The sequence below is a fragment of the Callorhinus ursinus genome, unplaced genomic scaffold, assembly GCF_003265705.2.
Source record: "Callorhinus ursinus isolate GAN/ISIS: 27379988/994484 unplaced genomic scaffold, GSC_fseal_2.0 scaffold8, whole genome shotgun sequence".
Taxonomy (NCBI): domain Eukaryota; kingdom Metazoa; phylum Chordata; class Mammalia; order Carnivora; family Otariidae; genus Callorhinus; species Callorhinus ursinus.
Genome location: NW_027397070.1, coordinates 20,176,702 through 20,201,899, shown reverse-complemented (window position 1 = coordinate 20,201,899; position 25,198 = coordinate 20,176,702). Strand labels below are relative to the sequence as shown.

Here is a 25,198-nt window from a genome sequence, read left to right as displayed (position 1 = left end):
CATATGGTGGGGGGAAGAGGGAAGAAAGGAGCGAGACAGAGAGAAGAAAGAGAAGAAAGAGAGACAGAGACAGAGGGTAGGAGGAAGGGAGAGAGAGTGTGCATGAGTCGGGGGAGGGGCAGAGGGAGAGAATCTTCAAGTAGACTCCCTGCTGAGCTTGGACCCCCCCCCCCCCCCCTGCAGGGCTTGACTCCAAGACCCATGAGGTCATGACCTGAGCCAAAACCAAGAGTCAAATACTCAACCAACTGAGTCACCCAGGCACCCCTGTCCTATCTCTTCTTAGAAGGGCACTAATTCCATTGTGAGGGCTCCATTCTCATTACCTAATTACCACCCAAAGGCCCCATCTCCACATGCCATCACATTGAGAATTTGGGTTTCAACATGAGTTTGGGGAAATGCAAATATGTAGTCCATAACATTTTCTCTATATGTAGATTTTATATATATATATATATAAATATATATATGTATACTGAAAACACTATACATAAAAATTGATGTCTTACTTTTGGGAATCAAGTTCTTATAACTGTATAAAATGTCATCTTCTTAGTTTTCCCATACTCTAATCTTAGCAAATATTTATACATATAAATATATAAAGTGATATTCAACATGTTTAATAACCAGACTGACACATGCACTGATCAACCAGAATTGACACTGACTTTTGTGCTGAAGAAGTTCCTAGAAACCTGTTTTGCTAGGAATTATGCCTACTGCTACTGGATCCTAGATTGTGGAAGTTCTTCCAGGGTTCCTGAAAAGGGCTGGGATTGGAATTAGACACTGGGGCACCCTGAGCAGGACGTAAACTGCAATATACCAGTGCATATCAGCTGAAAATTGCATTACTGTTTCTGATTTCTATTTCAGTGATTGAACTGTGTATTAATCCTGTACCAACACCACAATTATTTTTTGGTATAAACACAAATTTTTAGGAGCAGTTTCAGATTTATAGCAAAATTGAGAGAAAGGTAATAGATTTCCCATATACCTCCTGCCCTTATACATGTATAGCTTCCCCCATTTTCAATATCACACATAAGAATTGTACAGTTTTACCAAAAGGATGAACTGACATTGACCCATCATAGTCACCCAAAGTCTATAGTTTATCTTAGAGATCACTCTTGGTGTTTTATATTTTGTGGGTTCGTATAATGTATCATGGTATACATCCATCATTATAATATCATAGAGTATCTTCAGTGCCCTAAAAATCCTCTGTGCTCGCCTATTCATCTCTCCCTGGCTCATGCCTACCAACCACTGATCCTTTTATTGTCTCCATAGTTTTGCCTTCTCCAATATGTCATGTATTTGAAATAATAAGTATGTAGCCTTTTCAGATTGGCTTGTTTCACTTAGTAAAATGCATTTAAGAATCCTCCATATCTTAAAAAAATCTATGTCTTTTTATGGCTTAACACCTCATTCCTTTTTAGTGCTGAATAATATTCTATTGTCTGGATGTACCACAGTTTATTAATCCATTCACCCACAGAAGGACATATTAGTTGCTTCCAAGTTTTGGCATTTATGAATAAGGCTGCTAAACACTCATGTGCAGAATTTTACGTAGACATAATTTTTCAACTCCTTTGTGTAAATACCAGGGAGCATGATTGTTTGGTCATATGGTAACAGTATGTTTAGTTTTGTAAGAAACCACCAAACTGTCTTTAAAAAATGGCTGTATGGCCTGTGTGGCTCAGTTGGTTAAGCATCCAACTCTTGATCTCAGGTCTTGGTCTCAGGGTCATGAGTTCAAGCCCCATATTGGGCTTCACTCTGGGTGTGGACTGTACTTAAAAAAAAATAAAAATGGCTGTATCATTTTGCATTCCCACCAGTAATGAGTGAGAGTTCACGTAGCTTCACATCCTTGTCAGCATTTGGTGTTGTAAGTATTCTGGATTTTGGACATTCTGATAGCAGTGTTTGCTAAACAAAGCCAAAGTGGAACCCCATGCACCACTCAACAAGTGTTAATTTAACAAATTTGTAGCACTTAGCATATCAATTAATCTGTGTTTTCTTTTTTTGAGTGGTTGCTCAAGAGCTTTCAATATTCATTTACATCTAATCCAAGTTCTTTTTCAAATTATATTATATCATTTCCCAAGTAATGTGAATACTTTTTAATAACAATAATTCTAATTCCTTTTTCCATTCCTTGTATGATTGCTGTCATTCATTTCACTTATTGTTATCTTGCTATTATTTTGATCAAACTACTATTAGATTAATTAAGAATAAGGAAAATAAAAATGTTTATTTTACCTTTATTTATTCCATCTTTGCTGTTCTTGCTTTTTCTATGTACATCAGAGTTTCTGACCTGTATTATTTACCTTGCCTCTAAAGAACTTCTTTTATCATTTTTTTTGAGGCAGGTTTATCAACAATAAGTTTCCTCAAGTTTTGTTTATCTGAGAAGGTGTTAATTTCTTCACTTTTGAAGGATAATTGTACAGGGAAAAGAATTCTAGGTTGGTGGATTTTTCTCTCGCAACATTTTTAGTATTTCATTCCACTCTATTCTTTTTTTTTTTTAAGTAATAAAAATTTATTGAGAATTCCTGGGATGGTGGTTATCGCCTCCCGACCTGAAGGGAGGAACCAACACTGTAGGCAATCACTCTGAAATCACACTGTCCCAACACCTCTGGCCGACACAGGGAGGAGCAAAATCATTCCCCAGAAAACTTGTCAGGCTTTGTTCATCCAAGAAGGGTTAGGAGGACAGATACGGGAAGGACCATCACATGATACTGGGGGTGGGATGGGGGTGCGCTGGACCCCAAGCTGGCTCCTCAAAAACCAGGGGAGGAACAGATCCACTTCTTCCCTGGGAGGGGAGTTCCCAGTCACCAGGCTCATTTCTTACCCTTGATGAGGCTGTCACTGCCCCGGGTGAAACTTTCATCCTGTAGGTTCAGGACGAGGTTGTCAGCAGTGAGATAGATACGGTTCTGTGATGTGTCAATCGTCTTGGAGATGTTCTGGGCTGCCCGGATCTTGCGCAGTTTGATATAGCCAGGGTTCTTGCTCAGGGCTTCTCCAAGCATTTTGGCGGCCTCAGCCTCACCCTCGGCCTGCACAGTCTTCTGCCCCTGTTCCTGCTTTGCTTTTTCCACCAAAAACTGGGCTCGCTGGGCCTCCTGCTGAGCCACTAATTTGGCTTCCGCAGCAGCTGTGTATTCTCGGCTAAAGCTGAGCTCTGTGATGGCCACATCATCCAGAATGAGGCTGAAGTCCTTGGTCCTCTCTGTCAGCTCCCGCTGGATCAACAAGGATACCTGGGCCCGCTGGGTGATCAGCTGTGAGGCACTGAACTTGGCCACCACACTCTTCAGCACCTCGTTGACAATGGACGGGAGCACTCGCTCCTCGTAGTATAGCCTTAGGCGCTGATACATGCTGGGAAGCTCCATGGCATTGGGTCGAGACAGCACTCGCAGGGAGATGTTCACCATCTGCAGGTCTTTGGAGCCTGTGGGTGAGGAAATTTTTCGGGGTCTGGCCCGAAGGTCATAGATGATGGGGTACTGGAACCAGGGGATCCTGAAGTGAAGGCCTTCGGCCAGTATGGTGTCCTGCTGCATGCCACCGATCCGATTAAAGAAAACGGCTCTGTGCCCGCCTTCCACGGTGAACATGGATTCGCGGACGCCATATGCCACGGTGCCGGCCCCCAGCAGCAGCTTCAGTGCCGTGCCCATGCCCCGGGGCCTGGAGGGCAGCCGTCCCGCTAAGTCCTTCTAGTTCTGGGCCATGTCCGATCCTGAGGCAGGCGGCACCAGTGGTCAGAAGCGGGTGCCGGCCCACCTTAACCCCACTCCAGTTCAGAGATCGCACCCTTCACACGAGGGTCCGGGGCCACGGTGCTCGCGGGAGAAAGGCTCCACTCTATTCTTGATACCATGACTTCTGAGAGGAAGTCAGATATAATTCTTATCTGTCCTTTTATAAGTAAGGTGTTTTATCTTCTAACTTTTTCCAGTATTTTACCTTTGATTTTCTACAGTTTAAAAATGATATGCCTAGGTGAGTTGTTGTTATTGCTGCTGTTGTGGTTTCATTTATCCTGCTTGGTGTCCTCAGAGCTTCCTGGATCTGTGGTTTAGTATCTGACATTAATTTGAGGAAATTCTCAATCATTATTGTCTCAAATATTTATTTTTTTCTCTTTTTCCTCCTCCTGTTATTCCCATTACACATATGTTCCACCTTTTGTAGTTGTCCCATAGTTTTTAAACATTCTGTTCTTTTTTTTTCAATCTTTGTTCTTTTTGCTTTCCAGTTTTTGAGGATTCTATTGATATATATTCTAGCTCAAAGATTATTTCCTCAGCCTTGTTCATTTACTTAATAAGCCCATCCAAAGTATTCTTTTCTTTTATAGTGTTTTTGTCTAGTATTTATTTTCGTTCTTAGGATTTCCTTCTCTCTGTTTATATTATCTATTTGTTCTTTTGCATTGTCTTCTTTATCCATTAGACCACTAAGCGTATTAATCATAGTTGTTTTAAATTCCCAGTCTGCTGGTTTCAACATTCCTGCCATGTCTGGTTCTGATACTTGCTTTGCCTCCTCCAATTGTGGGTTTTTTTTTTTGTTTGTTTGTTTGTTTTTTGCATTTTGATATGCCTTGTTATTTGTTCCTGAAGGCTGCACATGGTATACCAAGTAAAGGAATTACTGTAACTAGTTCTTAATTTGTAACAGTGAGGTGTGGGAAAGGGGAAGTGTTTTGTATTTGTATAATTAGGACTCAGTCTTTTAGTGAGCCCATGCCTCTGGACTGTGAACTTCAGAAGTATTTCTGAGTTTTTTCTCTCCCCTTAGTTGGGCTGGATTTAAGTATTTTCCCTTTTCCAGGTGGAATACTAGAGCCAGTTGAAGTTGGACACTTCCCTTCAGGAAGCAAGAAGGAATATTTTTTCTCTGATATTTACTATGGGAATCTGATCAAGATCTCTAGGTAAATCCCACAATATTGTGGAGGCCCGTTGGAATTTTTAACTCTCAGAGTTGTCAGCACTCAGCCTCCAGCAATTTGTCAATTATAGTTCAGGTTTTCTTACTCCAGCAGTGGTTCCCCTGGCAATTTCTGCTAATAAGTCTCTGCTCCAGGAAGTCATGACTCATACCTTCAACTCTCTGTCTCTCCAATCTTGGGGGCAGAAGTGTGCTGTGTGTCCTCCCTTCTTCTATGGATCCAAGAAGAGCTGTTTTTTCAGTCTGTTCAGCTTTTTGTTGTGAGGTTAGAGTGGTGATTTTAAAGCTTCTTATATGTGGAAATAAAAACTGGCAGTTTCCACAATATTTTAGTTAATATATTTATAACATTTTATGGATCAAATCTCCTGTTTATATTTTTTAGAAAATAATTTTTTATTTTCAGGCAAATTTTCTTCTAGTTTAACTTGAGAATCAGCTTTTTCAGGTACTTAAAACTTCTTATTGTGATTTTGTTTGGAATTAAATTGAATTTGTGGAACACTAAGATATTGAGCTTCATCCAAGAACATGATATCTACTTTGATGGGAATGGGGTAACTATTGATGTTACAGAATAGGATAACTCATTCAATGGAGATATATTTGGCATTACTATATAAGTTTTCTTGACTTTTGGGAATCAAGTCCTTCTAACTGTATAAAATATCACATTCTTAGCTCATCCATTATGACCACTAGGTCATTGACTCACTTTAAGATCCTGTTGTGCCCTTGCCCTTCAGAATCTTTCATCAGAGTTTTCTTAAAGAATTTCACTAAAAACTCATTATCCAGTTTATACCCTTGATAAAGTCTACAAGTTTATCTTAAATAATTCCCCATTGAGCATCAAGCTCATTCACAGATCAATTTCTAAAAATATGACAGCTCTTGAATCTGTGTAAATTAACCTTGGTTTTATGTGTGTGTGTGTGTGTGTGTGTGTGTATAAAATGAGTGTGTATATACATGCATATACACAAACTCATATATATAGAAATATATTTATATTTTAAAATATCTTACATAATTTCCATAGATCTAATTTTTAGCAGTTGATGTTTTTCTTGATCTGGTAATTTAATTTTCATTCTGTCGGTCAGAAGCTTTTGGATTTGGTCATGCTCAGCAATGAGCTTTTATAGGTTTTCCCTGTGACTTGGCAGCTTCTGCCACTTTGTAGATTAAAATGTGTTAGAGAAGTGTGAAGAAGGCTACTTTACATATGAAAATACCTTAATTAGCTAAACAAATATATTTAACTTATTTCACTATTGGACTATAAACTTCTTAAGACCATAGCATGAGTCTAAATTAAATTTTTATATTCCAGGGTGCTTAGTGTAACTATTTTGTGACTGGGAGGTGGATGTATTGATCTAGGGCATTAAAGATAATTAACTTCTATTGAGTACTTGCTCTGTGTGCGTCAATTTTCTAAGAACTTCACATGAATTTTCTCATTTAACTTTTTCAATAAACCTCTGAGGTAAGTACTACTATACTTATTTTACATATGGTTCAGAGACGTTGAGAAACTTGCTAAAGTTCTCAGAATTAATAATTATGGAACTAGTCAATCTAGGCAGTTTGATGTCAGAATTCATCTTGAAACCAGCAGCTATGCCTTCAGAATATCTATTACTGAATCTAAACCAAGTTTTTGGTCTTGCCTGTATATGCTTCCTGCCAGATCCCTCATGTTGTGGTGTATAACATTCTGGTCAGGTATGTAGGAGACCTGAGGCCAAGGTGAGCTCTGCTTCTGACTAACAATGAGACTCTGACCATTGTTTCCTTAATTCTGCTAACAGAATTTATGTCTATAAAGCGCTTTATGATGTATTGCTTGAGTAGTTGTAATGGTAGGCAAAATAATGCACTCCCCACCCTAAACATCCACATCCAAATCCCTAGAACCTGTGAATATGTTTTTAAAGGGAAAGAGGAATTAAGGCTACTCACAGACTTAAGGTTGTTAATCAGCTGGCCCTGAGGTAGTGAGGGTATCTTGGTTTATCCAAGTGTGCCCAATGTTTTAAATGGGTCTTTATAAGAGAAGGAGAGTGGGAAAGGCAGGAGAGTCGATGTCAGAGTGGGAAGAAGTTCACCAGGAGCCAAGAACTTCAGGCAGCCTCTAAAGCTGGAAAAGGTAAGGTAACATTTACCCTTGGGCCTCCAAAAGGAATTCGGGCCTGCCAATACCTTGATTTTTAGCCCAGTGTGACCTTTTCAGATTTCTGGCCTCCGGAATTGTAAGATAATGAATTCATGTTGTTTTAATTCATCAAGTTTGTGATGATTTTTTTTTTTACAGCAGTATTAGGAGACTAATATAATTACCATTACGAATGTGTAACAGATATCATTATCCTTGTTTTGTGGATGTGGAGAGGAGGCTTAGAGTTTAAATGGCATATTAGGGAAACTCGATCATTAAATACTGACAAGGAAATTAACTCAGGTATTTGGACTCCAAATCCAATGGACATTTTATTATGAATTAAGGGGGTTGGATGACAGGCTCTCGAACATCCTTCTAGTTGTAACATTTCATGACATAATGTGTCAAATGAAATCACAGATTAAATGTGAGGATTTATTTGGCTTTGTATCTCCTCAGTTTTCAGGGGTATTTCTATGGCAGAAAGGCTTTAGTGTCTTTTTGCTGTGCAGCAAAATAGGTGGGTGTTTTGTTTTTCCAAACGTGGGCCTTGTAGCCTTTGCTCCTGGCTCTGATGTTTAGATGCTTAGGCTCTTTCACTTAACTGAAGTAGTTCTCTCCTTCTGTGCCTGTTAAGGATTTACTGACTGTTCACCAAACTTTTTGCTGACAGAAAGTAAATTTTGCTTGACCTGTTTTCTTGAATGAAATTTGTCTTTCCAATAATTCAAAACATTTTGGACAAGCAAGATTAAATTTGCCGTTTGTTTTGAAACCTATTACATTATAGTTTTTTTAAGATTTTATTTATTTATTTTAGAGAGTGAGACAGTGAGAAGGGGAGGGACAAAGGGAGAGAGAGAATCTCCATCAGACTCCCTGGCTGATCATGGAGTCCAAGGTGGGGCTCCATCTCACAACTCTGAGCTAAAATCAAGAGTCTGACCCTTAACTGACTGAGCCATCTGGGCAACCCTATAGTTTCTTATATACGTGTTATATTATATATATAAGTGTGTACATGTATATATAAGTATATGTACTGATATAAGTGTGTGTGTGTGTATAAGTATACATATAAGTATATATATACTGATACAAATACCTTTAAAATGTCTTCTCTCACTTAAAAATGTTTTTAGTTTCAGCATTTTATTTTCCAAAATATTAATAGATTTAGAGACAAGTGTGCAGAAAAATGGTCTGTAATTCCACTAACCAAGTGATTCTCTGTTGACCTTTCACAAAAAAAATAGGAATAATCTATGCACATGACTAGAAAATGTGAACAGAATGAGATGGTGTAGGATGAAAGAAAAAGAGAATGATTTTTATGTGAGTAGTTAGGTTTATGTGCATATTTATTAAATTTGATAAAATTTAATCACTTTCTATAAGCAAGGTCCTATATTTGAATTGTATATTATGCACCCAAACAAGAAAAAGCCCTCCATGGAATGCTGCTTACCTAAACTGGTTGTAACACTTCCAAGTGTTTTTTGTTGTTTTGGCTTTGGTTTTTGTTAGAATTATTTTAAGCTCTTTAGGATTTTTGTTAGAAAGACTGTGGTGCCAGGGTGGACAAGAGCATTAAAGTGTGAAGAATGTCCTTGTCACTGAGGAGCTCTGATATTCACTGGTGCTATAGATTATGTCTGAAAAGTTAAATATTAGAATGAAATATAATTCAATGGAAACCCATAGTATGTATATAAGTAATTCACAAATAAGTCAATATGTTTTAATCTTTCATTGAAATACATAAATATATATTTTATATATTTATATATATAAAGGTGAAAAGAATATAAAGGTGAAATATATAAAGTGTGAATATAAAGGTGAAAAGAAAAACTTGTATATATGGATTATGAATCATTTGAATGCATGTAATATCACTTATTGGGCACTGTTACATCAGGAATTTCATATGCATGAATATAATGATCCCAACAATGTTATGAAGTATCACTATTTTTCCTGTTTTATAAATCAGGAAACTAAGGGAAATGTTAGATAACATGATGAAGATCACAAGCTAGAAAGTCACCTATGATAATATAACCAGCAGCTTTTATTGCCAAAGTACATGTTCGTTCTGTGTTGTATTGCCATTCTCTGGATAAAAATTGTCTAGCTTTCCTATCCTGGTTATAAACTATGTATAAACTTATAAAGATGCTAGCAATATTTTATCAGTTGCAAACACCTCTGAAGCTTATTTGCTACTCAGAGATGAACTATTTTACTTTTAGAAATACCTTCTTCCAGGGAAAGGAGTAGCAAATGATTTTAAGCAAGTACCTATGATGTAAAAGAGGAACAGTGGTAGAAGCAGATCAGTAATTAAACTGTATAAAATCAGAAGTGTGTGCAGAAGCAGAAGACCTCATTTTTGCATTAATTATATAGTTATTAAAATGTTTTCAAATGGTTTTTTCCTAGAATCAGAATTACTGCCAAGTAATTATTTGTTCGTCCAGTAGTCATTTGTTGATAATGGAAAGGAACCATATGTGGCAAGGTTTAATTCTAGTTGAAATTATTGTGTGCTTTTGTATAAGATTATGAATTACCATTTTGAATCATTCTCAGGATTTATTTGTGGAGGAAATATGGCACAAACTTATTAATTAACTTCTCATCCAATGTGAGAACATTATGTACTAAAATCAATGAATTGGACCCCAAAGAAGCCCATGTTGAAAACTTTATAACACATGAATAAAAGTAAAAGTATATGTGTTTGCATTCTAAAACAATTTCATAGAGATATTTATAGTGATTTTCAAGTAGAAATATTTTAAATTAATGGACACAATTAGAATCTAGGTTAAATTGATGTAAAGGCTTAATTTTCTGAGTATCTTTTCTGATGACATCTTCAAATATATTAAAGCTGATGTAACTGTCAGGTCTACCAGTTATACATGTGTATGCACATGCACATGTGTGGGTATGTGCATATATGTAACCTTACCAGAGTGAATTACCAATTCATACAATTCTATTTTAGTCTACCCTGAAATGCATTTCTTTACTTTTTTTTTTTTAATGTTTCAGTTGGGAAAAGGGTTTCTTTGGATGCACATATGCTGGCTAACAGTTTTTTATAGTAATGGTTTTTGTCAGCAGTGGGTAGAGAGGTAAAGGAGTTGCACTGGAAGGTTAATTTAAATGTAAATTAAGATTTTTCAGTCTTTGAGCTGGTATAGGGAATCAAGGTTAAATTTGTGACCCAGCTAGACTTAATTGACTTAATTGACCAATATATCTCAGGCATTTTATATTTACAGTATTTCATTCATTCTAAGTTACACATTTTAGTTATCATTGATGCATCCTGATTTCAGAGGTCAATATACAATTGATGGTGTTTTACAATCATTGACCAGAAAGCAGTTGCAATGTATTTTCTATTATTGTGCGTGCAGGCACTTAGTCATAGAGATTTATTTCCACATCAACTGAATATATGTATTATATTACTGTAAATGTTGAATTTGACATTTAAATGTCAAATAACTTAAAGATCATTTGAAAAAGGAATAGAGTTGCTGCCTGAAACACTTCCACTGATAAATTATGGTAAAATAATCATTAAAACATATAGACCTAAATTGTATTTAGAAACTAAGATTTGGTCCCAGGTATTGCCTATTGCTAATGGTGTCACTGTTTTTATACAACTGGAAGGCACTTGGCTCTCATTATCTATAATCATTTATTTACTTGTTGGTTCAACCCTAGGGTAATATAAAATAGTTTCAGAATTGCTAACCCACACTCCCGTGAGAAACTGTTTTACCAACTAGTCTACAGTGTTGCTTAACAGTACATTTTATTTAGTCTCCTAGTTAAAATCTTATTTTTAAAAGTTAGGTCAGTTCTTCAGTATATCTTCAGACAGACTTGAAAAATCAGAAGGATGTGATCTCCCCTTGCTGGTTTAAAGATGAAGTAGGGCAACAAAGGAATGTAGACACCCTCTAGAAGCTGAAATCAACCCCGGCTGAGAGCCAGCAAAGAAATGGGAACTAAATTCATAAAACAGCCTAAATGAGGATAGAAGTAGACTCTTTGCCAAAACTTCAAGTAAGGAGGCAGCTTTGCCAACATCTTTACATCAGCCTGTGAAATCTGGAGCAGAGAAAACCAGCCAAGCCAACTTGAATTTCTGACCTATAGAACAGTGAGATGATGAATTTTTGTTGTTTTGGGTCATTAGGCTTGTAGTAATGTGACAAAATAGAAAATGAATACAGCGTCCTTCCCAATAATTAATAACTTCTGTCATGGGAAAAGATCAAACAAATACAAAATACTCAACCTGTACTCTTCAAAAGTGTCAAAGTCATGAAACACAAGGAACGGTAACAAATAGAAGGGACTACAGTGACAATGGCAACTCAGTGCAGTATGAGTTCTGGATTTGATCTGAAACAGAAGAGTAACAATCATGGAAGAACCGTTGAGATTCAGTGAAGTCTGCAGTTTAGTTTATAGTATTCTACCAATATTAATTTCTAAGTTTTGAGGATTATACTTCCATGATGTATACTTCCATGGATGTTCCATCCGTGATAACATGGGGAGGGGCTGGGTGAAGTTACATGGAAATGCTCAGTACTACTTTTGTAACTCTTTTCTAAATCTAAATTTGCTTTAAAAAAGATTATGGAAAGGGGGTCACTCGTGGAAAGAAATTTTAAACTGTATAGGAGCAATTTGAAATGTTGCTTTTCCAATGTGCCTTATCACAGAAAATGTGTGTGTATGTGTGGGGGGGAATGCACGTTGACCATGCCAACTAAATTCAATTCAGGAGAGTTGGACATTGAATATGAAAATGACTTTAGAATAACTTAACGAATTTGGATAACATTTTTACATATATAAGTAAATACACTAAATATTTTGGCTAAATAAGAGTTCAAGTATAAAAATTAAGTGATTAGAAAGCATTGTGTCATAGCTTAATTAGCTGCATTTATTGTGGTATAATGAAATGGGGGCATTTACAATAGATAGTATGTTAGATGTGAAAAAGTTTTATATCACTTAATCTTTATAGCATACATGCAATGAAATATTTTTATTTACATAGGCATAAACTAAAGTTCAGTAATATTAAATAATTTGCTGAAACTCATAGTATTTGTAAGGGACATAGCTGAGATTTAAAGCAGCTCATCAGACTACAGAGCCTATATTCTTTACATAAAATATGCTATCTCCTGTAACAAATCAGAGTGTACACCAGGGCACAGACTTCACCCTGAATTCACAAAACTAAAGTCCTAACCTCTTAAACCTGCACATCTAACAGATAGCATATAGAGTAGGAACTAAATGCTACAAATTAAGTAATTAAGCTTGTTTAGAAGGGTGAAATATTGAAAATGAGAAAATAATCACATGACAATTTATTCTTTTAGATGTTAATTATGTTCTGAGACCCAAAGTAGCCATAAATTTGAGGGGTTTCATTCTATTTTTCTTTGGAGCAAAGAAAATGGTGAAACATGCACTATTCTGAATTATTTTTAATTATATTTAAATTATAAAATTTGGCCTATTAGAGATAGCAGAGGTAGGAGTGATGGTGTTGAATAGTCTCATTTAGAAGCTCCAATAGTTTTTGTGTGAAATTGAAACATAACAAATTAACAAATTTTGTAAAGCACAAGCTATCCCATTCTTTTCAAAGGCGCTTGCTAATTTTTGAGAAAGCATAGAAGAGCGAACAGGAGGAGTTTAGTTTCTAGGCCATATTTCATCTTTTATGTCATGCCAGTCAAAACACTTCCTGTTTATTTTGCAACTTTCCCAAATGAAACATTTTAGAAATGATATTTACTTTCAACACTCTGTGCCTTGAAAGTGGTGTTTAAATAACCACAAAGTTGACATAGTAGGAATTTGAAAAAAAATATGGAAATGCTCAATTTAGGGAACTATCTACATATACAAAATTTTTGGTACTGTTGAAATTGGGTTCATCAAATGAGTCAAAAATAGTTTAAAATAAAGTGTTGGTATTATCTCTTCATTACGTATTCAAGCTATTAGCAAAAACTACATAAACTTGAAGAAAACCACTCCAGATTCTAATGCACAGAAATAATTTTCATTACTATTAGATAACCGTTATAGATCAGAGACAATAGAGATCTATCATTCTATCTAAAAATGGATTTTTGTATGTGCTATTTAAATAAAAGGTCGCATGGTATTCTTTAAATAAAAGCAATACAGGAATGAAATTTCAGTAATTTCTCATCTCCTTATACATCGTCACAAAAATTGAGCATTAAAAAGCTCTCTAATATTAAAGTGAGATTATGAAATAAATTAGAGATTATAGCTTAATATAGTTTTCAAACTTTAAAAAAATTCAGGCATCATTGATTAACTCACTGCTTGAAAGTAAGAGTAATTTGCATTCTGACATTCTCTTCCATTGCTACACTTCTTGATTTATTAAGTTTTTATGCAGTCAGGCTTCTAATAGTTATAGTATGTTACATAACCATAACTCACACCATTATTTAATAGAAGTATTATATTTAAATGGATTTGGTGTTCACCACTGTATATTTAAAATGGCTTCTTCATTCTGTATGTTTATTTTGATGTATTTATTAATAAATAGAATTGTTTGGTTAAATGTAGTTTAGTTTTTACCCCAGAAGAATTTACAAGTGCTATAGATGCAGAGATATTATAGGCGATAGGCTTTGTCTGCTTGAATATATGGAATTTTCTCTTTTCTATAATTCTATAATTCTATCAGAAGTCTTGGTTTTGAGCACTTTGTACTGAATTTGCCTGGAACTCTGTGTGGTCTGTCAATTTACAGATTTATTTCTTTCATTTTAAGGATCTTTCTTTATCCACTATCTTTTCTGACCTACATTAATCTCTTTATATTGCTTATATTTGCTATGATCAAATCAAGCCTTACTCATTGTTAATAATTTGCTTTTCAGTTGTCCATGATGTCTATTTCATTCCTTGCTATACCTAGTCTATATTATTTAATACTGTGATTTTGTTCCTTAATGCATTTTGGTTCCCTGTTTCTCTTTAATTCAGTTTATCATCTCCTATTTGAATTCTTATTTATCAAATTTGGAACAAATGTCTTAGAATATAGATGTACAAGTGACATTTATAGTGTCAGGAATACTAAATGATACACTGTGCCAAAAGCCTGTGAAAATGATTTTTAAAAAGGATGTGTGTGTTTTAACTATGTAAAGACTAAGAAGACCGAGGCATAGACCTCTATCACTTGAAGATATAATATTAACAAAATAATAAATGGAATAATACCATTAAACAGGAACTTAATCTCTAATCTGAATGTGTTTAAGAAAAATAGGCTTAAGAAAGAATGACACCCAGGACATAAGAGACTACATAGCTGTTTTAATGAATTCAGTTTTTTTTCCAATTATTGGAAGAAGTTTAAGATATGCTTGCACAATAACTCATTGTTAAGAACTATGGAGGAAAGAATCATACTTTTTTCAGAAAGAAAGGAACATTCTATAAGCTATTAATGGTAAACCTAATCAAACTCTGAGGTTATTCAGCAGATGGTTTATAAGCATTTATAAAAGAAAACGATGCTTACTAAAAGTTGCCACAGACCTACCAACAAATGTCAACAGAAGTTAAATGTATTAAAATTTTCAACATGCTTTAACAAGTTATGGCTGTTTCTTTCTACTACATTTTTTTTCCATTTCTTTTCTTGTAAAAGAACCCTTATTTACTTTGTGGAACCATCCCCACTCTACTCTTGGTCCTTGGTGTTGGTCAGGCATGGCCTAGGTTTTGCCAGTCAAATAATTCCATCTCTCTGGCAAGCCTATTGAATCAGCTAGACAACAAGCAGAGTCCTGGATGTTTCTGCAACCATTTGCAAAAAGGAAAGCTCCTTCTTCTGGCACTAAACTAGAGGAATAGGAGTTTGTGTTCTTCTAGTGGCCATTTTGTATCACGAGGAAAGCTTAACTGAGAATGTCACCAACAAAAGAATGTCTAGGCTGAGAGAGACAGAACTCTAGCAGCAAGGTTTGATTATTTGGAATTTTCAGGTAAATGAAACACTGCTTTTGCTTATGCCCCTTTGAGTTACTTGGAACTTAAAGAGTTTTAATTCTGAAATTGATCCCTGGAAGTAGAGTATTAAAATTGGAACACTTAAACTGTGGGCTAAACTTATTTGTTAATAGAATGAGGATTCTCCCAAACCTTAGTTGAGAAATGAGTGATAACTGTTATAAAGTGGAAAAATTAATTATATTGCCATGCTCATGCAGATTCACTTGGTTCTCAGATTTTTAGTACTCTGAGGCTAGGGCTTTTGGAAATTCTGTAGAGAAATGGCAGTATTTTAGAATGTGTCAGCTGTTTTTTTTTTTTTTTTTTTTTTTTTTTTGTTTTTTCAATAAGTTCCTCCAAGAAAGAGAGTAGCTTCTTCTAAACAGTCTTTCTGAAAACAGAAGAAATAAATGCAACCTAAGGAAGAAAAGCTCCTGGTGCCTGCAGCTAATGACACTGGGTGGCTGAGAATCTGATATTCCTCAGCTTGACAGGACTGTAAATCTTAATACCCTGCCCCAAGCTAGAGTTCATGGTAGAAAACACAACAAAGGAAGTAAGAAACAAAAGAGAGATAGTATTAAAACCGTGGTGAAAAGACTGTTCTCCCCCATGTAGCTAAATTTTTCAATTTCTGTCTGACAAGTGTAAAAATAACTCCCATTGTAGAGTACAATCCACTGGGAAACAACCTTAAAGCAAGAACTGTATTAGTTCCATTGTTGCAGAACAGAGGCCAAGATGGAAACCATCATACCTAGTGCTCAGGAGATGGCAGAGCACCAAAGCCTCTTGTAAAAAGGAAGGAATTTCCAATCAATGGTCTAGATTCTAGAATTGTAACTGGAGTAAATCTCTAATTTTGGTTATTAGTCCACGCTTTACATTTATGGTCTAACTGTAGGTTTCTAAACCATAAAGAACTTTGCCTAGTGAAGACCAAGAAGGATGCTTATTACTCAGAAATCCTGTGCTCTGCAGCAATTTAACTGTGAGTGAATCTTGCCTCTGTGTCTTTAATGACTTAAGAGAAATTTTATTGGATGGATCAAAGGCTCAAGTTCTCTGTCCTGAAGGAAAGTAGTTAAAGAAGTTTCTCTCTGTAACCATTGTCTATCTTCCAGGCCTGCAATGTCTTTTCTCTAAGCACAGGCCTGATCTCTGTTTACTGCCCTAAGTGGCCTGAGAAACAACTGCAATTTAGGAGTTAGAATTATTCATAGAGTTGAAAAAATACCTCCTTAATGTAGAAGACTAAATGCAAGTAAAATATACATGTTCAGCTTATTTTTCTTAGGGAGTAAAGGTACTGTGAAACAGTCTCCTTGGTCCCTGACTCTTTGTCGCAAACATTTTGGTCTTGATACATTTAAATAATCACATTTTAATTTCTTCTGGAGATGAGAGGCCGCACTATTTGGAAATCCCAGATCCTACCACTAAAGATAACCCAAATCTAAGAGAGAGTTGATACTTAGAATCTAAAGTATCTAAGCTAGCAGAACTAGGATTCAAAAAGCATCTATGTATTTTTTATTGTCCATGTATAATTTCCAAACTTTTAAAATATTTTCTTAGAGATATAGAATAAAATGTTGAAATTAGTCAACTCATTATTGAAGGAACCAGGAAAGGGGTAAATCAGGCCCAAATGGGAATTAGTGAAATAAGATTATATAGTCTTCCCAAAAAGGCATTAAAAAACTGTGATTGCTAGGTTAGCTACACAAATGGTTAATATTCTACAAGGCAATAGAACAATAATCTTTGGATATTATCCTTGATGCTGAACAGAAATGTGCAAATTAACATGTAAACTTGCAGAACCTATGCCTCTGCTTTATAGAAAACAACGAAGAGAGCGCCTGGGTGGCTCAGTTGATTAAGCATCTGCCTTCAGCTCAGGTCAGGATGCCAGGGTCCTGGGATGGAGCTGCGTTGAGCTCCCTGCTCCACGGGGAGTCGGCTTCTCCTTTTGCCCCCTCCTCCCACTCATTCTCTCCATCTCTCTCTCTCTCTCTCAAATAATAAATAAATAAAAATTTTAAAACAACAACAAATATAAACACAGGCATATTTCCCTTGATCGAAGGCCAACAAAGTATGTATGCTCTCCATGCTCCTGTTTTCATAAAGTTTCAGTGGAGCACACCCACATCCATTAATTTATGCCCTGTTCGTGGCTGAGTTGAGTAGTTGCGATACAGACTGTATGGTCTGCAAAACCTAAAATACTCTTAAGAAAGGGGAAATCGGAGGGGGAGACGAGCCATGAGAGACTATGGACTCTGAGAAACAAACTGAGGGTTCTAGAGGGGAGGGGGTGGGGGGATGAGTTAGCCTGGTGATGGGTATTAAGGAGGGCATGTACTGCATGGAGCACTGGGTGTTTTATGCAAACAATGAATCATAGAACACTGCATCAAAAACAAATGATGTAATGTATGGTGATTAATATAACATAAAAAAAAAACAAAACAAAACCGCTGGAATCCCACTCAAGCCCAAGGAGAAACATGTGAGAACCAAATAGCCTGAGGGGTCCAGCAGACAAAGGTCTTAGATCTCACATTCCAGCCACTGAACAGAATGACAAGTGGGATTAAATTTGATATTTAAATAAAAAAAAAAGTTTGCCTATCCTTGCCTTAGATATTTAAATATTTAACTTTTACTAACAGTACTCTCCCATGTTGATAAATTTCTAAACAGTCTTGATGACAAAAAGGTTGTTCATTTTATGTGTAGGTCTGCTTATTAACCTAGGTTTAGCAAGAGTTGCTAATTGACTAAGCCTCTTTAAGCATATAGTGTCAAAGTAACTAAGTTTGGTTTGGAGAGACTCGGGTTTGGAGAGACTCGGTACAGATAAAATTCTGTTGTTCCTGTTACCTCCAGGGGCCAAAAAAAAAAAAGCATTTATGAACTTAATTATTCTGTAAAATGCACTTTTCAGGCAACACAGTTTATTGGACCCTACAATCAAATTCTCTTGGACGTTCTGAAGGAAACTCCATAGGTTTCAAAATTATCCAAGTTAATATTTGCCAAAGCTATATTGATTTTATTAATGAGAAAATAGTAAAATGGTAAATCTGGATCAAAGAAGAATGAGAAAGGGTAATTATGGACAGTAAAAGAGTGAGATAAATAGATAAATATAGATCTGGTTAATGTTTTACAAGTCAGTTATACTACGAATTTTGAAGTCGTCATTCTTATATGACAAAAATCTAAATTAACATGTAATTTCACAGTGTCTGGGCTCCAGTTGTACAATAAATAGGTAAGCGAAGCAGGAAGTAAATTGTCTTCAGGACTTGGCTAATTCTAAGGCCAGCTTGTTAAACGTTGTCCTATCATGATGTTGAGAGGTCATATCTTCCTCCTACAGCCTTATTTCCAAATTTTGATTAATTTTCTTAATATCTAATAGATACATGGCACTGTACTGGTGCTAGAATAAAATAGTGGACAAAACAGACATAAGTCTTTATGGAAATTGTTATTATTGAGGAAATCTTACAAGTATTCCTTACAAGTAACAAGATGTTACAAGTAACATCTGTAAGTGCTTGTAAATAGTACAGAGGTTTCTGATGTAGTAAATGATGGTGATGAAATAGAGGTGATGATATAAAGTGATATAAAAGGAAAAACCTTTTTGAAGGAGTAATGGATAAGAAAGACTAAAATGAAGAGGAAAAAGCATTCAAGATAGAGCAACACGTGCAACATATCTGAGAAGGGAAGGCATTTGGCGTAGGCAAGAAACTAACAAAGTGCGATTTTATTTTTTTTTCTTTTTATTAACAAAGTGTAATTTTTAAATGGCAGAAATAAAACTGGATTAAAAAAACTCTCAATATATAGGACATGGAGGGTTCTTTTTTTTTTTTTATCAGAACCCAACACAGAAAAGATAGAACGTTAGTACATCATAAACTCAGTACTATTTATTTGTGTGGCAAAGCTGCCAAGCAAACTAAGGTAACCAGGCTATATGTAAAAATACAAAAAAAAAAAAATACATTTTTTCAATGAAGAAAGGAAATCACCAAAATATGGGAATTGAGCTAATTGACAAACTGCAGAAGAGTGGAAATGTAAAATGGGAAAGACACATTAATAGAAACCCTATGATACTAGAAACACCAAAAGGAATTGTAAATATATAGAAAGAAGACATAGTAGAGATGTAATAGTTATCATGGGAGAAGCTACTGCTGTGTAGGAGTATAATTAGGTTGATTTTTGTTTAGCTTCAAAATCTGGAATTAAGCCTGGTGAATGGAAGTTATAGGGAAGCTAATTGTAAGAATGAGTTCCATTAAAAAATAAAAATTCTGTCTTGTGTTGTAGCAAGTTGCCAATTGCTCATTACCAGAAGTTTTCAAATTGAAGTTGAACAATAGTGTTTCTTTTCTTGGGGAGGAATTTAAGGATAATGCCCATTTCTCAATTGGTCAGGTCATGTATTTAGGTTTATAAGTCTCTCTAACTTAATTTTTTTTCTTTCTATTTTTGAACCTGTTGCCTCCTCCCGCTTCTCTTTGTGTCATCCTCCCTATTACTTGTTAAACTGACTGTGTGTGATGCTGCTAACAAGGCAGCATGATGCATCTATTTTTTCTTTACTTCAATCTAGAAAGTAAAGAACAACTGTATTTTTCCAATGGTTATCTAATATTAGTATAAGAAAGGATCTTAAAGTTCATTTTTAAATAGACTTTAGTTTTTTTAGAGCAGTTTTAGATTCAGAGCAAAACTCAGTAGAAGGTACAGAGATTTTTTTCATAAGCCTCCTGCCTCCCACTTATGCATAGTCTCCCCCATTATCAACATTTCCCATCTAAGTGATACATTTGTTATAACTGATGCATTGACACATCATTATCACATAGTCTAATTTATATTAGTGTTCACTGTGGGTGTTGTACATTCCATGGGTCTAGACAAATGTATTGTCCAGATATTCACATTATAATATCATACAGAGTAGTTTCAATGCCCTAAAAATCCTCTGCTTGACTAATTGATCCCTTCCTCCCTCCTCATCTCTGGAAACTACTGATCTTTTTACTCTTTACATAGTTTTCCCTTTTCCAGAATATCCTACCTTTAGAATCATACAGTATGTAGCCTTTTTTGATTGGCTTCTTTCAATTAATAAAACGTGTTTTAAGCTTTCTCCATGTCTTTCAGTGGATTGATAGCTCATTTTTTAGGGCTGAATAATATTCCATTGTCCAGATTACCAAGTTTATTTATTCATACACCTACTGAAGGGCGTTTTGGTTGCTTCCACACTTTTGCAGTTATGAATAGGCTGCTGTAAACGCCTGTGTGCAGTTTTTTGTGGAGACATAAATTGGCGATTCTTTTGGTAAATACCAAAAACCCCAACTGTTAGATCGTAGGATAAGAGTAAGTTTACAAGAAACAGCCATATTGTCTTCCAAAGTGTCTTTACCATTTTTTCATTCCCACTGGCAATGTAAGAGAATTCCCGCTGCCCCACTTGCTCGCCAGAATTTGATATGGTCAGTGTTCTGAATTTCAGTCATTGTAATAGGTATGTGGTGGTATTTTTGTTTTAATTTGTATTACCCAGGTAACATGACATAGAGCATCTTTTTGTGCATTTATTTGCCATCTATACATCTTTCTTGATGAGGTCTCTGTAAAGGTCTTCGGCTAATTCTTTTAATTGTGTAATTTTCTTTTATAAAAATAAAATTTAAAGCCTATAATACAATGTGTTGATATACATATATGACTGAAATGAGTACTATAGTCAAGCTAATTAATATATTCATTTCCTCACATAGTTACTTTTTTTGTGTGTGGTAAGAACATCTGAAATCTAATTCTAGCAAATTTCCAGTATACCATTCAGTATTACTAACTATAGTTATCCATGCTGTGCCCTAGATCTCTAGAACTTATTTGTCCTACATAATAGCAACTTTGTACCTTTTGACCAACATGTCCCTATTCCCCCACCCCCCATCCCTACTAATCAGTGTTTTGCTTGGTTTCTATGAATATGAGTTTGTTAGATTCTGGATATAGGTGACTTCGTGTGGTATTATTCTTAATGTGTCTGACTTATTTCAGTTAGAAAAATATTCTCCAGGTTCATCCATGTTATTGTCAATGGCAAGATCATTTTCATTTTTAAGGCTGAATAATATCCCAATGCTTGTCTATGTGTGTGCATAACTACAATTTCTTTATCCATTCACACATCATCAGACACTTAAATTATTTATGTCTTGGCTATTGTGAATAATGCTGCAGTGAACATGACTGGGTTGTTTGTTTTCTCATGGATGAGTTTTAAGAGTTCTTTGTATATATTGGATTATAGTGCTTAATCAGATGTTTTTTCAAATATTTTCTTCTGGTCTGTGACTTTTCTTTTAATTCTCTCTTTTACAGAAGAGTTTTTAATTTTAATGATGTCCAGTATATCAATTATTTCTTTTCTGGATCATACCTTTTGTGTTGTATCTAAAAATACCTAGGGGCACCTGGGTGGCTCAGTCAGTTAAGCATCTGATTTCAGCTCAGGTCATGATCCCAGGGTCCTGGGATGGAGCCCCGCATCGGGTTCCCTGCTCAGTGGGAAACCTGCTTCTCCCTCTCTCATCCCGCTGCTTGTGTTCCCTCTCTCGTTGTGTCTCTCTCTGTCAAATAAATTAAAATCTAAAAAAAAAAAAAAAAAGAGTGAGCCTTTAGAAAAAATTAATAAATAAAAATACCTAAAGTCATTTAGGTAGGTTTTCTCCTATGTTATCTTTTAATAGTCATATAGTTTGACTTGTTGTATTTAGGTCTGTGATCCATTCTGAGTTAGTTTTTGTGAAGAATGTAAGATTGTGTCTAGATTCATTTAAATCCCACTTGGCCATGGTATATAATTCTTCATACATTGTTGGATTTGATTTGCTAATATTTTGTTGAGAAATTTGTATATGTGTTCATGAGAGATACTGGTCTGTAGTTTTCTTGTAATATATTTGTCTGGTTTTGGTGTCACAGTAATTCTGGTCTTATAAAATGAGTTAGGAAAGCCCAGTGATGGGTATTAAGGAGGGTACTGCATAGAGCACTGGGTGTTATATGAAAACAATGAATCGTGGATCACTACATCAAAAAACTAATGATGTGATGTATGGTGACTAACATAGTAAAAAAAAATTGGTATAATTTCTTCCTTAAATTTCTGATAAAATTCACCAGTGAACTCATCTGGGCCTCGTGCTTTCTACTTTAGAAGTTTACTTACTGTTTATTCAATTTGTTTAATAGATTAGGAGTGGTGGGGGGTGTAGGGACTGGGTGGCTGGGTGATAGACATTGGGGAGGGTATGTGCTATGGTGAGTGCTGTGAATTGTGTAAGACTGTTGAATCACAGACCTGTACCTCTGAAACAAATAATACATTATATGTTAAAAAAAAAAAAAAAGAAGATAGGAGGAAGGGAGAAATGAGGGGGCCAATCAGAGGGGGAGATGAACCATGAGAGACGATGGACTCTGAAAAACAAACTGAGGGTTCCAGAGGGGAGGAGGGTAGGGGGATGGGTTAGCCTGGTGATGGGTACTAAAGAGGGCACATTCTGCATGGAGCACTAGGTGTTATGAACAAACAATGAATCATGGAACACTACATCAAAAACAAATGATGTAATATATGGTGATTAACATAACAATAAAAAATTTAAAAAAAAGAAAAAAAGGAAGAAAAGGAAAAGCTTGTAAAAGATTTGTTCAGGCCTATTCAGATTGTCTGTTTCTTCTTGGGTGAATTTTGGCTAATTCTGTCTTTCAAGGAATTGTTCCATTTCATCTAAGTTACTAAATTTATAGTCATAGAGTTGTTCATAGTATTTCTTTATTCTTTTAATGTCCATGGGATCTTTAGTGATGTTTTTTCTTTCATTACTGATATTAGTAATTGTGAACTATCTGTTTTTCTAAGTTACCCTGGCTAGAGGCTTACAGATTTTACTGATCTTTTCAAAGAACCAGCTTTTGGTTTTGTCTCTATTGATTTTCTGTGCTCAATTTCGTTGATTTGTGTTCTAAGTTCACCCAATGTTTATTCTTTCAGAAAACATTTCTTGAGTTTTGGCATATGCTTGATAATCTTTCAAGCTCATGGAAATGAGTAATGAAACAGATGAAATCCCACACCAAAATGGCATGTAAAATATTCCTGTGACAAAAATGAGCATGACAGAATGTAGACCTTATAGGTGATATAAAGACTAGTAGTTTTTAGTCTGAGTGTTGATTTTTTTTTATAGATTTTAATTTATCAAGATGAAGAGGAAAAAGTAAATTTGTGGAGGTCCTTTATGAAGTCATTCAGTAGTTCAGATGAAATTTGAATTAGGTCACTTGATTAAGATTTGTGGTGGTAGAATTGGAGAAGTGAATTGACTTAAGAGAGAGATTTATTGGTACAATTAAGAGGTTTTTATGAGAGATTAAGTTACATGTATGTGAACACCAAGTATGTTGTGTCAAGTATAATACAGATGTTATTTTTTAGCTTGTGGAATAGATGTATGGTTTTTAGAAACAGGAATTGTTCACTCATACTAAATAGTATTTAAAATAATACAAGTGCTCCAAGTAAGCTGCCATTTTTGGTATCAGCTTCCCCCCCACCTCCCACACACTTTTTTTTAAATCAAATATTACCTGTTATTTGCCAGCTCAAAAATGAGTTGGGATGTCTTATTTTAGGAATTATTATGAAAGATTGTGCAAAGTAAAGCCTTGGTATCTCTGTATCCATTAGGAAATATTTGTAGAGCAAAGTATATCAAATACATACTTTATTTATGAGGACACTAAAGCATTAATAAATTCTATATCCTTCTAAAAATTTAGCACTATTATCATTTGAATAATAAGTCTTTTACTTTCTTACATTTTGCTATTTTAGAATATTGGGCAACATCTCAATTTTAAGATGCTTGACAGTAATAACATTTAGTAATATAACTTGAATCTTTCTATGTTTGCTCTGCTAAGTAAACATGCTGTTCAATACCTATTGCTCATATTTTTGAAACCCAAGAATATACTTTTTAACCTACTCATAAAGTAGATGGCATTACCTCCTTGTAAACTATCTAATAATTAATATGTATATTAGTGACTCATATTAGTCTCTTTCTGCCAGAATACCTTGGCTTGCTGTATATTAAATGTATGTGTCCTATCCTTTTATATAGCAGTCTTCGGTCTTTAAAATAATATATCAAACTGAAAGTTACCAATAAAGACTTTACTTAGGGAATCAATTTCTAGTATGTATTTAAAGCTCAACTCATTTGGTGGTCAACTTTTTCTATCTGCTAACATGAGTAAAATAAAAATTAAGAACGTTAAATTATACATCAAAAATTTTCTACAAGTTTTTTTTTTTTTTTTTTTTTTTTTTTTTTTTTTTTTTTAGTATTTCCACAACAGTATATAGAAAAAGCAAGATTTCTATTACAAAGAGAATATTATGCTCGGTTTGGCAGTACAAATACTAAAATTGGAATGAAAGAGATTAGCATGGCCCTTGTGCAAGGATCACATGCAAATTTGTGAAGCGTTCATATTTAAAAAAATTTTTTAAAAGAGCAATGTTTTCTGCACCTCTAAATGTTTTGAAACCACTATGCCATGAGAAAATTCAATAGATAAAAATTGATTTTTATGATTAACTCCTAAGGGATATTTTTTATTAGTTCAATGTGTTCATTGAATAGTAATTTTTAAAAAAAACCTCAGTTTTAGAGATCAATGTAACATTTATCTCTGCTTTTTTCTTTCCTTTCTTTCTTTGTTCTCCAATACAATTGATTTTGGAATAGTGAATTTTGTTAC

At 35.0% G+C, this 25,198-nt stretch overlaps 1 non-coding gene and 1 pseudogene across 1 annotated transcript; one reads left to right on the top strand and one right to left on the bottom strand.

Moving 5' to 3' along the window:
* Nucleotides 1-2,562: 2,562 nt before the first annotated feature.
* LOC112821771 (prohibitin-2 pseudogene) lies at nt 2,563-3,791 on the bottom strand (annotated as a pseudogene).
* A 21,042-nt stretch (nt 3,792-24,833) lies between these two features.
* LOC112822798 (U6 spliceosomal RNA) lies at nt 24,834-24,935 on the top strand. Its single transcript, XR_003207791.1, has one exon. It is a non-coding gene; the product is annotated as a U6 spliceosomal RNA (small nuclear RNA).
* Nucleotides 24,936-25,198: the final 263 nt, after the last annotated feature.